This window comes from Poecilia mexicana, unplaced genomic scaffold (assembly GCF_051168715.1).
Source record: "Poecilia mexicana isolate PSO_F unplaced genomic scaffold, ASM5116871v1 scaffold_15, whole genome shotgun sequence".
NCBI lineage: Eukaryota > Metazoa > Chordata > Actinopteri > Cyprinodontiformes > Poeciliidae > Poecilia > Poecilia mexicana.
The window spans coordinates 26,122,480-26,141,174 of NW_028263384.1; positions in this window are offsets into that span (position 1 = coordinate 26,122,480).

Here is an 18,695-nt window from a genome sequence, read left to right on the forward strand (position 1 = left end):
TTTATGAAAAAATATGGAAAAAAAATTCTGGGAGAATCAACACTTGCAAGGCAAAAACCATCATGCAGTGACGACAGTTGAAGACACAACGTCATTATTCAACATGAAATAAAAATCTCCTCTTGAAGATTACAGTCAGCTATGGCATTCCTTTGATTGATGCGGAAATCTTCCCAAAACCCACCAAAGATCCTGCTGAAGCTTTGGGGGGAAAGCGAAAACACGCTGTGACCAAGAAAAGGGCCCCTCGTTCAACTGAGGCGCCATCTCACCAAACCACAGCTCTGTTTACCTCATATTCTGTACGGTTTTTCTTGAAAACCAATAGATAAAATTACATGAAGGCCCGCTGACTGTTTTGAATTGCACCCACAAAGAAGAAAGACAGAGATGGAGTGTTCTTTTGGGTTCCTAGAAGAAGAGGAATGTTAAGCATATCCTTAAGAAGATTAGGGGTCTTCTTGGTATAGTATACAGTTTTCCCTTGACGTGCCAAAGGACCCATGCAGATCAAAGTCACCTCTGACTTCCTTGTCATTAGCAATGGCTTATCCCCCAAATACTCTCGCCCCCTGATACTCACCCCCCTCATTATCCCAGCACATACATCATTTTGGATGGCTTTCGAAGGTATTGGCACAGAGTATACTCCATTGATACAGGGTTTCTGCAAGTTCCACTGGACAACATTTTCTCTTTGTAAGGCCATAATGATTTAGATGTTAATTATATTTATAGATGATTGCAAGTCAACTAGACATGGTGTGTACTTTTTCATTAAAAACGTCTTTCCAACAGCAATATGTTGAATGGATGTATAGCACCTGATTGCTTCAAAGATCTACTTAGGAGACATGGATGAACTCTGAGGAAATTACTGAGAGACAGTGAAGGATTGCTCTTCCACCACAAATACATTGTCTGTGTTTTGTCCTGGGATAATGAAACTATTGGATTTAACAGCAGAAAACATTGAGATCTAAGAGAAGAGGAGACGAGTCGACATTCATTAAACGTTTTATTTGCTAACGAAATGTTGGGGCAAACTAACTGCAGGTGTCCTCTTAATAACATTTTGACAGCTGCATTATTGTAGAGTAGTTTCATCCTGACAAAATGACTGATTATGTGGAGAAATGTGGCTAATTTGTTCTGTAGTGTGCTGTTTTATGTCTTACTTTTAGATTAGGTCAAAATGTTTACATAACTTCAGTACTGTTGAAATATGACAGATGTTTTAAAATAAACCCTGAAATAAGCTTAATGCATGTATGTAAATGCAGTGTGACATATAAAAACGATACATCAGGATAGTTGAGAATAAACAATTTTTGTTGCCTTTATTTTGCTTTCCAATGCAAACTTTCCACTGAAAACTTGGCACGTACACTGATTTCTAATGGACGGTGAACACATTTTTTTCTGTATCAATGTCTTCATTTCTCAAGTAAATAATCACTGGCTAACCAATGCAAACACTCATTGCGAACATAATAACGATTTACAGGTTTTAAAACCATGTTCTTTGAAACCACTTTGAGACTTTTAAGACTGCAGATGTTTGCTGCAGTGTTGGTGCGTCTCGGACTTGCTGTTAGCTTCAGCCTCTCTGAACAACTAATTTTGATTTATACTCAGGGAAGATACCAAAAGGGCTACAAATGCTCAAAATCTTTACACCGAGCCTGTCTTGAAAATGTCTGGACTATCTCTTTAAGCAATTGCAAAAATAAGGGTAAAACTCCTGACAAACAGTTTGTTTTGGAAGGACAGTTTCTTCTTTTACTTCTCACACTCTGTGTAAATTAACGAATGTGAATTTGCTAACATTCTTTCATTGGTCCTCTGCAGTCTGGAAACCATTAATGCTGGGCTCTGCTTGCCAAGGGGGTTATAGGCATATTTATATACTTATGGCTCCTAATCAAAACAAAGAATGGCCATCGGAGTCAAACATTTACAGTATGTATTGTTTACGAAAAAGAAATACTTGCCTAAGAGGAAATATGTTTTCCAGAGGTCGGTAATTAATATTTAGAGCTGTCAGAGGTACGATGTCACTTGGCGATCAATAAACAAATGGATCAAAAATAGATTGTGCTGTGCCCTTTCAACCCATCGACATTTATCTAACCAGGTCTGTATCACTAAAGTCAATCCAGTTTGGTGAGGTATGAAGTAAGTAGGTTAAACATGCCTTTGGCCCAGCATTTAAGAGTTCTTACCAATTGATCATCCAGCTCTTACACAAAAACAAGCCTGTCACATAGTCCAGGATTTTTTCACCCCTCGTAGAACAAAGCATATAGTGTAAAGCAGTCCAAGCATTTAGTGTGTTTGCTCAAGGTGTGTGAGGTACAACTGAGCGTGGGGTTTCTGGGAACGGCCGTCTGAACAGAAGAGAGCATGAACACCTGTTACCTGTTTGGTCAACAGTCCGATCACAGCCGGATCGTGCAGAACTGCCGATCTGGAGAGCAATCCGGACCTTATCTCTTATTGACTCTGATTGCAGCCATTCAGGGTAATTATGAGCTCTGCCTCCTGTTCCACGAGATCCTGCCCTCCAGCGCTGGGGCCCTGCTGCACTGCTGCTGCAGTTCCTGCATCGGACCGAGTCAGCTGGGGGATTTAAGCAAACATCACAGGATGTCAGTTCTAATATACAGTGCCTTGTAAAAGTATTCATTGGTCTAAACTGTCCCGTAATTTGTCGTGTTACATCCACAAACTTAAATGCTTTTAGAATTATTTTTTGTGACCCTTAAATAAAATCTAATGCTACCAATGTGCTGAGCATTGGCTTTCACAACATAGAAAGCCTTCTTACAGCACTACATGATTTTTATTTTTATTTTTTCATAGAAATTAAATTAAAATGGAGTCTCTGGCTGTCTGAAACTGTTTGATGATTTCAGTTCATGCTCTTTTTTTGCAGAAAGGAAATTGTGGTCTGGAAAAACTTTCTGTCTTTCATTTGCAGAATTGTCCATTAGGCCACCCTGCTAGTTTGCTGACACTGAGCAGTTTTTAGAATTTGCGTTTGACTCAAAGAACACGCTCAGATCTTGAAAGTTGCCTGGAAGAGCGTCGGTCAAGCTCTGTGAGGTTGCCCCCATTAAACCTTGTAAATATTACCCAAAGGAAAGTTATCCATTTTGGATGAACACGAACACCCCTCATCTAAAAAAAGATGAGCAATGAGATGAGAGAGGGGACTTTAAATGTACCTCGGCTTCTTTATTCTGCTTGGACGGCCTCAGCTGCTTACATCATCAGGCTGGCCACATCTAACCTTTGATGCTGTGATGATTTACCATCTGGCCATTTACACAGTGGGAGTATTGGAAATCTTGACACAAACCTGGCAACATGTGCATTATGTTAACAAGCAATCCTCACATGAAAACCCCCAAAATAAAAACCAAACATAAAATCGATCGTTTTATGTCGGAGACTGTCAGCGTGTGCTTGCTCACAGTGTGTGTGGAGTTAGGGGGAAGCTAGTAACACATGCACAAAAACCTGGAAATAACTAAGTGGACATATGGGCCATACGGCTAATGATTAATTTTCTTTACTTGAGACTTTACTCTTAAATATCCACATTCATATACAAAATCTACAATTTTCCATAATTGTAGATTGTTGTGCCTCAATTCTTTTATACTTAACGTATAAATGGATGAAAGGATAAATTTACAGATCAATGGATGGATGTAAGCAATAGACAGGATCGAAGGTTGGATGGTCGAACCCAAAGACAGACCTTAGGGAAATCACGCAATATTGATATAAACTGAATAAAAAATGCATTCATTGGGTTGGCATGTTTTAAATAATTCAACTGTTTATCATGTAAATAATGGCGCTGGGATAAAATGTCAAGAAATAAAAATATTTTATGATTTCTTTTTCCCAACCTTTCCATACAGGGCTGCATCTTTATTCTGACCTGAATAAACTAATAGGCTAAATCAAACCCAGATATCTAAAATTAGAATGCATATCAATATATGTACACTTACAAATAAACAGAAAATGTGATTTTTTTTTGAAGACGTAAAAAAATAAAAACATCAAGTTAAAAAACATCTTGTTCCTCCTACCTGGCCAAATGACAGAGTACCTGTTTTTTAATTAATCAATTAATTACATTAATTTCACCACTTGCGGGCGCTCATGAGCTCTGTGTAGGGCATTGAACTTTCAACTCCAGATGATCAGGCAAGAACTCACAAAATTCAGAGAACAGTGTAATGTAGCGGTAGAGAAATATACATAATTCTACACAAATAGTTTCCAGGTGAGAAGTTCCGGTTCTTAAAGTTGGCTTGGTGTATATAAGGAGCTGCGGCGTTCATTCAGGCATGTGTCGTCTTTGTTCTTGCGTCCTGTGGGCTCTGGCAGCGAAAAGCAACAAATCGCCGGCTGGTGCACGTTGCGCTGATATCCTGGTGGTAGTTCTCTCTCCCTGCACTTTAGCTGATCTCGGTCAGAAAATCTAAATTGAAGTGTGATCATAGGTAAAACTGCTCTGCGCTCCTTCTCTTCCTCGTTCTGCGAGTGTGTTTGTGGATCGGCAGGTAAGAAATTAACCCTCATCTAAGCTCCGGTTTGTTCCAGTTTTATTTAAAATGGTGACTAATTTTCATAGGTCCCCCTCTGTCTGCATTAGTCTCCCGGATCTCTGTTTGCTTACTTTCATCTCCCGGATCTCTGCACAATCGTTTTAAAGTTGGACTGCGGCGTCGTCATCCGCCTTCGGGTGTGGCATCGGCGCGTCCAGTTCACCTCCTGCTGTGGCGTGGCAAAAGGACCACGCCTGGTCCTGATGTTGGCTATTAATTTCTATTTCTTTACTTATTTTGTTTACAGCCCTTTTTGTTCTTTATTTAGTCTTGGTGATAATTTTCTTATTAGGTTTAAGATTGTTGTATTGGTTAACTGTTTTTGTTTGCAGTTACTGAGGTCCGGTGTGGTGACGGTGTCTTCCTCTTCTGCGTGCTGTGATTCTTGAGTTGGGGGTTTCTCACTGCGCCTGGTGTTAAAGTTTGTTTTTTTGTTTTGTTTGGTGGATGTCGTCCCCATAGCGCCCCTTCCGGCCGGTAACCTCAACTACTGCAGCTCTTCTACTTTGATTTCCTTTGTTTTTCATAAACTGGTTTTAAAAAGAACATTTTAATAAATGGTTTTTGTAAACTTAGAACTGTCTCAGATGTTTCAATCATTGCACAACCGAACCTGTGTGCCTTAAACAAAAGGTAATATTCCCAGGGTGGTGTTGTGCAATCTATTAAAACTAAAATTCCACAAAATCTGAGTTCCATCAAGTGTCGCCACAGTAAATTGAAACATTTAAATACAAAAAAGATAATATCTAATCTCAGACTTTTCTTTCCTTGACTGTATATTTACTTAAATATTCCCAGGTCTTCAGTTCATCACAGCCAACACAAACCCAAATGCCACATTCTTCCACAGTCTATTAAGTGTTGCCAGTTAACCTAATATGCATGCATTTTACAGCTGAAGCTCACATTGCTTTAAAATGAGAGTTTGATGGACTGTCTTTCATATTAGTCAGTTATGGTCAGGATACAAAACTGATGACTGAAACATTTAAATTACAAAGAAAAAAAGTTTGAATCAATCTAGACTGCACATATGACCAACAGACTGTTCTGATAGATCTGTTCCTTTATTCATAGATTTTTATTTATTGTTCTTAAATTCTCTTTAGAGGCAGCCAAGACCTGTCAGTTTGACTAAGAAAAACAAGCATGCAGGGCACATTACATATGAAAGTCTTTACAGAATGCTATGGTGAGCCTCGTTCTTTCGTTTCGCCCTTTCCTTCTGTTTCTCCCCTAATTCTCATGCTCAGGGTTGTAAGCTCTGTGGTTTCCAAAAGCTGGCATGAAGATCTCAGTAGTTCCTGTTGTGGGTAAAAGCTAATACTATCCCACACTGTTCCAACTCAAAGAGCTATTATAATTTTTTTTTTTCCCCAAACAGAGCCAGGATATCAAGTGATGCGGCTGCCACGGGTTCTAAATGTCAGTTTGATTGTCAAGACGTGTTTCCATTTTGTTGTCTGTTTATGATTTAGTCTGTAGTATCCTTCCAGGAGAAGGATCCACAGAACGAAGGAAATACATCAGCTAACTGCTAAATAACTTGAAACCATAACTTAAAATGCAACATAGAAATGTGTGTATTTAAGTTTCTTAGAAAAAGAAGTGAAGCTATGAGGAGCCCAAAGAAGCAAGATGTGATTAGGCATCCAGTCTCTGATTCAATGGAAGACGGACAAAAAAATGAAGATCATTTTATATTGACCAAGGATAATAACTGAGTCGATTGTTTATCTTAATCTAGTTCTTTCTCCCGCCAGGACACTGAGACTGTCGGAAATAACAGTGGCTTAAGAAAAGTAGAATTAGACACCAGACTGTCTAAAAGGATCCAGAAAAAGTCGTATTGAAGAAACTCCAGTCTGGAGATGTTTAACTTTCAGTGTCAGAATTCTGACTTCAAGCGGCGATCTTATTGTATCTACAGCTACATTTTTCATACGAGTACAAATAGGAAACAGCAACAGTATCCAAGTCTGTTAGCATTTGTTAATTTACGGCAACAGACCTTGTTTTCTAAACTATCCTACTTAAAATCCATTTACCAGTTTTTGCACTCGTGTACAAACTATAAAACGCATTACTCTTTTCAAACATCTGCCTTATAATTAATGTAAATGCTAAGCATATTACAAAGGTAACTCTTGGACTTGCATCCAACATGAACGTTTATGGTACATTCTGTTTATATTCAGAAGTGTTTAAGCTCCGTTAGCAACTATTAGCAAGTCCTGCTGTTTATCCTACTTGCAAATAGATTGCTCTGAACTCGTGTGTGACATTACTTCCAGATCCGAGAACTGATTTCCGAGACAAAGGATGCAGCCTACAACAAGGGAGAGTGGTTGCCTCTAGTGGCTTAACATGGAATTGCACTTCAGTAACAAATCAAAGTGAAAACAAGAACGGTAAAGACAAAAATGCAAAACAAATGAAGGCACTTTTACTCTTTAAAGTTAAAAGTTGTAATCAGGCAACCAATCATCACACAAAATCTTAATCATAATTCAGATTTTTTTTTTCCCCTCATGAGACTTTTTGGTTACATTTACATCCAGCTGAGCTCTTCGTAAATAGCTTAGCCTATTCAATACTGAAGAACTGTATAACAGCCATAAAGAGATTCTTTATTTAACATCACCACACCTTTTCCGTTTGTTTCCCCCTCACTCCTATCTATTCACAGAGCATTCATACATACTAGTAGAAGTGATAAATCCAACTCAAGCCACATTTCCTTCTTGTAGATACACTTCACTTCTACAGAGTTATAGGTGCAGCCTGTTTGAACAAGACCCTAACAGACTCAACCCGGGTCGTTTATCACCATTAGGGGAGTGTGAGGAGCAGGACAGGTGCTGAAATTTTGTGGAAAATTCCCCTAACTGTGACACTCAGCATGATTACAATCACTATTTTGGATGTCAGTATTTATGATCCTTAGTGGAGCTCAAAAATGTAATGCATTTTAGCAAAGGAATAGAAATAGCTTTGTGTTATAGACTGAATTTTCCTTTGCACCCCAAACCTGTGTAACATTTTTCATAGTAACACAAAGCAGCCTGCAAGCCTCCACTCCAATTATCCTGCTGAGTAACATCCAACAAGCTGAATCCTGCAGCCATTGGGAATTTTCTGCAAACCTTATCGGACCATGCTCTCCGTTTGACTTGGTGTTGTTTTCCAGCTCTGGTATTAAATCCTTGATAAACGTTAAGCAACCTGGTTTCCATTTGACTACTTACTTTAACTACTTAATAGGTCTTGAATGCCTTAATTGCAGTAACTCCAGATAAGTTTCTGGGTTGCTCTCCAAGAAAACAAACCTCTGATTGACATTTGTTGCCAGGCATTAAGCTCAATTCCAACTCCACAACAATTGTGTAAGGCTTTTCCGTCACTTGACAGGATTCAGACTAGCGGCGCAGTTCAAGGAAGAGGCTGAGACAGTAGCTCCTGTTTTGACTTGTGTCCTGTCTTATTTCTCATTAAAGGGACTTGTAAATGTACTTTCACTGTTTACACACTGCGTGCCTGTGTGTACAGCTTGCTCCAAGGTTACCTACAAGGCTTATTTTGGAAATAATCTGCTGCCAGTGCTACTGTGCACCTGGTGCTCCCCCCCTTCCCCCCCCCCCTCCACTTTTGTGGCTAGTCTCAGGTGTGTTTTCCCTCCCAGAGGCCATACCTGTGCAGAAAACGTCTGCGCTCGTCTGTTGGGCCCCTGTCCTTCGCCTCCTGCCCATGTAAGCATGAAATTAAACTTTAATGAACTTGTCACTTCATCTGTCACTTATTACTGCTAGGAAGAGTACAATAAGGCACAAGATCACTCATACTCCTCAAAATTGTCAATATTTCTGTCATTAAGAAACGCAAACGTGAATATATTTTATTGTAATTCTGTGATAAACCAAAAATGAAGCGATGCATCATAGTGGAGTGGATGGAGATGGGAAAACTGGCTTTCATTAAAAAATCAAATCAAATAAAATCTGTGTAGTGGAGCAGTAACTCTAAATAAAATTAGATCAGGCTTCCTACGCAGCTTTGAAAAGTGTAAGAAAGTATGGAATAGTATTTGACTGTAGCTCCTGTGAGCTATACAGTTGTTTCACATTGTGGAACCAGCGAACCACATCCAGTTAGTCCAGGGGTCTGCAACCTTCTTTCCGTAAGTCTGCCTAATTAAAACTTGGGTAGAGTTGCAAATGTTACGAGACCTTGGGGAAAAGAGACAGCTTACTACTTTTTGTAAATGTCTACAAAAGTAAATTTGTTGTCGCTTTTAGAGAAGCACCATTTTATTTTTATTTTTTTAAAGTAAAGAAGAGAAGCTAAACATTTGCAAACAGATGACTGATGCATTTACTTCTAGAGAGAGAGAGAGAAAAAGAAAAGGTCCTCTGGTAGGTGCAGAGATCGCCTGATTAAAAACATGTGCTCACCCCCAACTCCTGAGCATAGCAGACACATTAGGACTCCTAAATGCGAACAAATACATGGGTAACGTGTGTGGCAACAAACTTCAGGAAATGTTACAACTGTAAGAGAGTACAGAGTTAAAAGTATTGTAAGATCTGCAAAGAAAAAGTGAGAAACCCATCCACTTATAGATTGATTAAGACTCATGTAGGATCAGCTGCTTATCAGAAGAAGAGAAAAATCAAGTAAGTGAGAGAGTGTGTCCTACTGTATAATAGCATCTTTGACCTACATCAATTCCAGTCTGCAACTTAGCCCAGAAAAAGGGATTCAAAATGAACATAAAAAACGAGGAAAGTTTGCACGTCACACATGCCTGCATATGAAACAACCGACTAGATAGAAGCACAAAAGCTGGGGAGCAAGATCATCTCCAAAACAACAAGCAAAGAGTCTTTTGTTCTCCAAGTATTGGGTGCCAAGGCTTTGAAGCTGACAACTGATGAATTTACGCAAAAGAAACGAGAAAAAAAAGCGCATGATGTTAATGAAATATTTCAGGATATATTTTCCCTCCATTCAAGCTTTGCACATGTTTTCTGTTTCATTCTGATCTTTCGCCACCACTCGTTTGGTGTGGCCTGGCTTTGCTATATTAAATATTTATCCGATCTTGGAACACATCCGTCAGTCTTTTCCCGCTGGTGTGGGTTTCAAAAACACTTCTGCTGACAAGTTTACTTCTAGCAAAACATTTCTTAAGAAAAGCGGGGGAGGGGAGGTATGGGTGTAAAAATACACGAGTCTTTGTGTGTCAGTGTTACGTTGATGAGAGTTTGGATGTAAGGGACGGCTGCAAATACAGCACATGGTCCATCAGTGTGAACACAAAAGTGTAATGAAGTCTATACAGAGCCTTGTAAAAGTATTAATATCTATTGAATTACAAGTATGTACTTAAATACATTTTATTTGAAATTTATGTAAAGGACACAGAGTTTTCAATATCTGACCGGTAAAAATCTATGAACTGTGACTTGTTTTCAGCACACTGATTACTCTGATACCTCTAAATTAAATTACCTGCAACCAATGCCTCTGATGTTTTTTTTAAAACCATGAATGAATAAATAGCCTATTAAAGACCAAATAACCAAAAAAAAGTTTTACGGAAGTTAAATGCAGAGCCAAGCTACAAAATGTCTGAGCAAGATCTGTTCAAGGCACCAACTATAAAAGAAAGGACAACTGCTAACCTACCAAGACATGGCTGTCCAATTAAACCAACAGTCCGGGGAATGAGAACATTTATCAGAGAAGCAACCAAGAGACCCATGGTAACTCTGGAGGAGCTGCTGAGAAGTTAGGCAATATTGATGGTTGGCTGCATGGAGCTAAATACAAGGAAACCCTGAAGGTAAAGAGATTAGAGTCTGCAAAAGATTTTGGACGATTCACGTTCCAGCAGCAATCTACACAGAAAACAGGTTCCAAGTGTAGACCAAGAGAAGCAAAAGGAACAGGTATTACTTTAGCAACATGGGAATGGAGTAATTGCTTGCTGTCAAGGGTTCCAACATGATTCTGGGAAAGAGAGTTGCATCAGTATCTTTAAATTCAGTGTAATCTGTTGTTGTAACACAACAAAATGTGAAAAAGTACAATTCATACAATTACTTTTGCAAGGAACTTTGACTGCTGTTTAGTTAATCTGGCGTCATTCAAGGCAACAAGAACCAGGAGATCTTTCTCTTAGCTCCTCTCTTTGATAGCATTGATTAATAGCCTGGACAGTTTTAATAATGAGAATGAGAAATAAAAAAAAGAATGACAGAAAGGAGCTTTACCGATTCCCTGTTGTGTTGTGATGCATTAGTCGTGCTCCACATGTTATAGAGCAGGAAGTGCAGCCTGCGTGCTACATCTGCAAACAAGCCTCAACAGCTGTGCAATCCATAGGTCCCAAATCCCCACGTCTCCGTCAGTTCATCAAAATCAACATGGAAACAGATTAGCCATGCATTTCAGAGGCTGATTTTCAAGATGGAAATCTTTTTTTTCTAACCAGAACCTGATTTTACCTCATCTGGATCAGGATAAATCTTCATTCCGGTCATTTAGGAAAAAACTGTGAATTGTGTAACTAATGTTAAAATGTGTAATGTGTGGGGAAGATTTGTTACCGGAGAGGTGCTAACAGGATTTTTTCTTTCTTCTAAGTGCTTAAATAGATAGGGGGGGAAAAAGGAGTGAAATAAGATTCAGTTGATAATACCAAAGATTGAGATCCCAACAGTCCATTTCAACAACCTCTAGATGTTGTTGCACCGTTTCCGTAAACTTATCCTTCTTACAGTTATTCTGTATTATGATTGATCAACTCACCTGTCCCAACATGAAATCCGTCTTACCTCTTCCAAATCAAACTTGGCTTCGGCTTTGCTGTAAATACTTTGGGAACACAATAAGTTTCCGTAACTTTGAACAAGTACTACCTGAAGCATAAAATTAATCACTGGTTTGAGCAGGTGCTGCAAGGCATGGCAGAGCGCCCCGGTGTTTAAGTAAAAAGAGGAAAAAGCCGCAATAGATTGTTGCATACGCTCGCATAAAGTTGTTTTTGCTGCAGCAGTTGAAGAATTCTCTCAAAATACACTCAGGGCTTCTTTTCCTTTCTCATAACAGATAATTGCCAAATAAATGAAACTTAACTGTGGAGCATTGCCTTCGATGCACGTTCATGTGACAGGCCAACTTAAAGCAGCGCGTAACTATGAAGGCAAAGCAAAGACAATGGAAAATGTTCAACATTCACAAATAAAAACCTTAAATGTGCAGTTTGTGTCTCTGCATTTAAACAACATGTTTTATCAGTATCTATATTTATTTGACCCCTAATTCCTACATATATGCGGACATCTTTGCTTGTAACTTCAGGGTGTGTTTGTCTGTACCGGTGAGAGACAAGCTGATCTAATAAATTTGAATTATGTCAAGCAATACTCAAACCTTATCTGTGCAGCTCAGCTGAGTCATGAAGTCGGCATGTTGCAATGCACCTTTACGATTATCCGAATGTACACAAATCTGTGGATTCCTGGATGTCCTGATAATGAGTTGGCGCCACAGTAAAAATGGTATCACGAGGCAGAGTAAATGATTATAAGAGAGAAAAGAGGTCTGTCAAACATCTGGCTGAACAGATAACTAAGCTGCAGCTCCATCATTCTCTCTGGTTTTTTATCTACCCGCCGTCCACCGCTGCTGCTACAGCATCTGCTCTTCATCTCCCCCATCCTCCAACTCCAAGCTGGGGTTACCCACTCCACTGTTCCCCCCTCCCGGTGTCACAGTGATGGAGAGGGGTTATCAGCTTAAACACCATCCTTGCCTTCCCCTCCTCCAGGGATGAGGCCTGGGAAAAAGAGGCAGGCCAGAAGGATTGATCTGTTACTCTGGTTGGAATAAAGTGGAAGCTGTTAGTTTGATAGAGAATGGGAATTTTCTCTCCGAGCACGTCTGTCAAAAATGTTTGAGAGGGACAGGGTTGAACATAAACTATAAATCACACGCAGAGAGCAGGAGACGCTGCTTTATAATGATGTATTGTTCTTGTCCAGTGTGGCATTAGTAGTCTAACAGAAGCTTTAAAATACTGATGACAGTAACATGTCTCTGGCTGGCTGGGACGAATGTTTGGACTACTGCATTTCAGGCATTCAAGCAAATTCAGGTACAAGCTCTCCCTGGAGATTAGAAACTGTTTACAAGGAAAACAGTTCATGCTTTGGATTGCTTATTACTGGGTTGCTCAACAGAACAGTTCTTTCTAAAAAAAACTACAAATGCTGATTAATTTTAGGCCTTTAATGATGCATCTGAACCATTCATTTTCCATGGTGGAAAAAGTACAAACACAAATTAGTTGCCTAAGAAAGCATAGGGTGCAGAAGTCAGTAATTATTTAATATTGTCTCCAATTTACACAGAGTTAGAATAATACATACAAGCTGAAATATGCATACACCCCCACTAATATTTGAATAAATGCCCTTTAGCAAGTTGCAGAGAAACCATATCCTCCTGTAGCCATCAGAGTAAGCCATCTATTATTTTTTGGATTGATATTTGATAACTCTTCATTTAAATTGGCTGGTTTCCTGCCGCAGACCCAATTTTGAAGCTCAGTCAATAGATTTTCCAAAGGATCACGATCTGAGCCATCCCATATCCAGTCAAAACCAGTGTTGAACTGTTTCTGGTCTCATTTTCCGACTGGAAACCCAAACCTCTGTCAAAATTTGACTCGTCTGATCAAATTGTTACGTTCTGATTAGAGGAAATTAGGTAGGTTGTTTGGGAAAAATCCAGAAATTACCAGAAATCAAATCTATCATAAACTACAATGTACTGATAAACATAACAGCGGAATAAAAAAGGGAACCCCATCCAAATGTTTCACCTTCAACTCAAATCAACAACTAGACGATTGAAACTCTGACATTCCAACAAGATGATCCTAAATTCAGATCAAACCTCATTTTAGATTAGATAAAACAGACTAAGATTATTTCACTGCAAATTTTTAAACAAAATTAATGAGATGTAATTATAACTTGTATGCATAATTTTGACGCTGATAAGGAAAAGCACAGTAAATTCCAGTGTATGGACCTGATTATTGTTTCTAAAGTTATTGTAAAACTGAAGCTGTTTTACAAAAAAACATTCAAGTATGTAATTTAAAAGCCCCAAAATGAATAACATTCATACCAATGATGAGTGTTTGTAAACTTCTAACTGTGACTGTATACGCTCTTAAAAAAAGATCACTAAGTTCTGAAGAGAAGCCAAAACACACTTCGCTAATCTGCTTGATCTAGCAATTTATTGACGATGAAAAGTTCAAAAGAGCTGAAACTCGAGCCGCATGTGTCTACTAAACCATGGCCAATGCAATTTCCACTGTCAGGACGAGGGAGGGGGTTCGTATGGGAAGAGCTTGACCACTGCATGGGCTTTTATTGGCTACAGCCCTTTTGGCATAAAACTAATTCACCCTCGATGACAACCCACGACGAAGGGGGCGAAAGACGAGACGCATGCTTTTTACCCCCCTTCCCCTGCATCCACTTTATTAGAAGGCCTCTCTGTAATAGGGTCATTCATTCTCTACTTTACCTCCTTCGTTCCAGCATATAGCACTCATATAACATGCCTCCTTTGAAAATCCATCCACACGTACATGTATGCAAGAAAACACCAAACCAAATATTTTATGTTAGCAGTTTGGAATTTATATTGTTTTTAGAGCCACCACGCTTTATTCTGGCAACAGAGATCCATCCCTCCTGTGGCTGCAGAGCCGTGAGGGCCCCTCATAGAAAAATGCACTCAAAGCTGTGACACATGCAGGAAATTAAACACAAAGCTCCTTTTATAGATATATAAATCCTTATTATCCTGTCTGTATTTAATTCATGAACAGACAGAAGAAGAAAAAAAGATTCTTAGCATGACGACAGCAGAGACTCTGTCTTGGTTAACCATATTTGTCATTTGGCTTGCAGGGATATGATTTAATGAGTTGTTTTGTTTGCTCTATTTCTACTTACTGTTACATTCGCCCAATATTTATTGCTGGCCACATGCATTGCCCGCTCTGTTAAAGATATTTCAGGCCTACTGCCAGTGGTTAAAGACCCTAAACACTTTCAATAAGTGACATAAATGTGTCAGGTAAAAATTATTTCACAGGAAATCTCACCGAATGACCAGTTCTTTCTCTCACCCAAGTAATTTTTTGTCAGGCCCATAAAACTCTGGTGATCAAACCTTTTTTCTAACATGGATGTATCGTAATCCTATAGGGTTTTTGGCAAATATCCTTACAAAAGCAGTCTACTCCTTTATGATTACAAAAGTTATTTCTTCAGTGCATTCCAGACAGATGTTCCACCACACTACAGCACTGAGACTGCATTGTAAAGTTAAGTATACATCTTAACAGTGAAGTATCTAAAACAAGACCTCAGTGTTGCATTCGATGTAGCTGGTCTTAAAATCCTGATAGAAAGATCTGCAAAGGTGGTGGTGTTGTCCGGTACTGGGCTTAAATTGGACATCTATTGTTGGGTTTTTTCTTAATCTGAGTGAACGAAGGTCTAACATGGGTTCCTCAAGGCTTCATTCTCAGGCCACTTTTATTCAGTATTTTACAGTTTCACATTTCTCAGACTGCGGAATATTTAAAAGTTTCTCAACATCCGTCTGCTGATGACACCCAACACGTAACACAGTGCGTCCATAATGAAGATGAGCGCACAGGTCAGAGTTCACTCTAAATGAACTCAGAAAGGATACGAAGCATGTGGAAAAATTACCATGCATTTTCTCTAAATCTACAAAGACTAAGCTGCCATTGGACTTCGCTCCATCAGCATCCTGAAAACAAAAACTGAATCTGTAGTATTATTTACTTCTGTCTTTTTGTGTAATTCTTATATTTTGTGTCTTTAATTTAATTTCCTTCATCTATCTTACCTTTATTCTTGTAAATCTCTTTCATGTATGAATGATGCTAAACGAAGTAAAGTTGCCTTGCCTTACCAACAACCGTGTCACAGTTCATTTTGTTAAAACATTTGTTTCGGATTATGGTATTTTTCCTATCTGCATTTATGTACTCAAATTGAAGTTGGAAGGTTTCTAAACTATTTCAATTTGATTTTATTCTATCATATACAATGATTTTATTATTTTTTTTATCACACAGCTTTACCAAGAGTCCCAGTAAATATGGACTTTAGATCTTCATTGCAGCTCTTCATGAAAGATAAATGATGCATTTCTCTCATGCTCAACCAGTTTATTGTCCCAGTATAAAGCTGGGACGGTGGTAGAGCACCAGGGCGCTCCACATCGTGGTGAATCGGGTTTTCCTGGTAAACCCAGGCATATCAAGTTTCCCTGATTATGGGTCAGCAGAGCCCTCCTGGTTCCACTTAGAGCCCTGTTTCATTATTTCAGATTTATCACTGCCCTATTTGCCAGTTACCATTCCGTTCCCCAACCATATGTTCCTAAGTGTATTTCATAGCATCTAATAATGAACAAACTGAGGCATTTTAAGAAACTGCAAGTTGGAGCTGTTCCCAGGCCGCAGGGATTAGGGGCTCTGATGGAGCCGCTGGGTAAAACTGATGTGGTGCCCAAAGGGGAGACAGAACAATCTCAGTGGAGAGAACAGTGCTGGATACGCACCAAGTCATTGCATGGCCCAAAGGCCCGCTCTGGCAGCCATCACCTCCTTCTTCTCAGCATGGGACTGCACAGTAAACCTTTTCCCAGAGGGCATTCCAGTGACTAAAGAAGTGCCGCGGATGATTTCCAAATCTTTCCAAATCTCTGATGCTATTTTCCCCACTGAAATTTATCCTAGTCAGGCAGAACATCGTGGCATCTTTATCTAATTTTGCACAGTCTCTTGGACTGCCTTTTCCTGCTCCTCTAAATTGCAGGAATCAGGAAAAGTGATTACACACGAACATTAGGTACCACATCCGAGGATGGAGCTGAATTAATCAAGCTTATGGTTTTGCAAATTGTTTAAAAATAGCATTGCAAAGAGCTGAAAAGGCTTTCCCTTGAATTAATTTGTATATTTGCTTCACAGACTTGGAAAAACAATCATATATACTTTCTGCTTCTTCATCATTTTTCTCCAAATGTCAGTCTTCCCACAAGCTGATGGACTGGTCACTATAACATATATCCTGCACGATCAACAGAGTTTAGACAAACGCTAGGCTTTCAACATGTCACAAACTTCTCGCCTCTCAAAAGTATTTAAAAGTAGAAGGTAGATGTCTCAGGATTGCCATTTTTTTTCACATAGAAATCAAAAACGTCTGGTTTGCACATCTGTTTAGCTCAATTATAATCAGATACTTTTAAATAAAATCTAGTGAAACCAAATACCTTGAGAAATCATCTAATTAGTAAATGGACTCCCTGTGTGACATGTGATCTCAGCATAAATCCAGCTGTTCTGTGAACGTCTCAGAGGTTCGTTAGAGGATCGTGAACACAGGGACACAGCAGATAGGTCAGGGATAAAAGTATGGAAGTTGATTTCTGGCTGTGAAAAATGACTAATCCATTTTTAAATATCTTGTTCATAACTTTTATCATTAATATTGTGATAAATATTTTATTCCATATTGACATACAAGCACATTCCTGCTCTGGTCCAGAGAAAACAAAACTGAACTCTATTGGTCAACATGAAAAGAACTATTTGTGGCAATGATAATAATAACAATAATAATAATAATAATAATAATAATAATAATAATAATAATAATAATAATAATAATAATAATAATAATAATAATGCACATCTTCTGGAACAAATCATGCCCTCTCCGTTCAACCCGATGAAGAGTGTATTGGTATTTAGTAAAGAAAAATGTGCAAAGCAATTTTTAGTGTTGGTCTATTACAATATCTAGGTAAAAAATAAAATAAAAGATCATTACATTTATGCAATGTATGACACAAGACACCACAAATAATAACCTGAGTCTTCTTAAAATATAAAGAAAAGTAGATGTACAGTAGGCCGCTCTTCCGGTGTGGTCCTGAACCTCTTTATGGGAGTGGAAAGACAGTTGAGGTTGGCCCAAGAAAGAAGGAAAATGTGAGATTTAACCTACATTACCATAATAGAATAATCTTGCTGAACAAAGCTGGTATTAGTGATCCCATGGTGGCATTTGGAGATGACCCAACTGAAGGTGAGACCTCACAGATAAATAAAAGGAATATCTACACCTTATTTCCCTCTTTCATAAGCCAGACTGAGTTGCAACAAGGCGTTCAGAGCACACACACGCACACAGAGCAGCATGTTATTTGCACGTATACCTGGTGCAGCAGCGTGCAGAAGCCAGCTTTACCTGCACATCAGAAGAGATTACATCAAAACGCTTCCAAAACGCGGTCAGCAGCCTGTCCCTCCCTCACACCGCCTTCCTTTTACTTCTTCTGTCATCCAGCAAACCCCCACTCCATCTCCTGATCATTTTAACCTTTCAGTCCCCCCTACGCCGCCTCTCTTTCTTCTCCCTGTCTCTTAGACTTTTGTCTAGTCTGATGTCATACATTTCCAGGATGCCAGCATTTCTTCCAGCTGTGCTGCATCAAATATCACTCAAAGTTTACTCAAACGAATCAAGCCGGGGCTTCAGTGGATGGTGTCTGACAAGAGTTTTCCTTGCGCAGGGAGTTTTATGTACTGCATGGAGTCACCAACCACACTGATTCCCAGATTAGGCAGCATGCTGCAGCGGGGAAAGATTGTCCCAGAGATAGGAGGGGGGGCTTGGCGCCGTTATGCACAAACAAACAAAAATGGACCTGCACCTTTTGGTTGATGTTCTGTCAAAGTAATGCATGTCACCCAGGTAAACTACAGCTACAATGGACAGAGAGAGTAAAAAAAAGAGAGAAAGAAAAACGTGTGGAAATGACTCAACTGCTGAATGATGCATTTTATTAATAAAGACTTAGCAGAATACATTTTGATTGTAATGCATAAAAAACTAAATCTACACCATTAAAAAAAAGTAA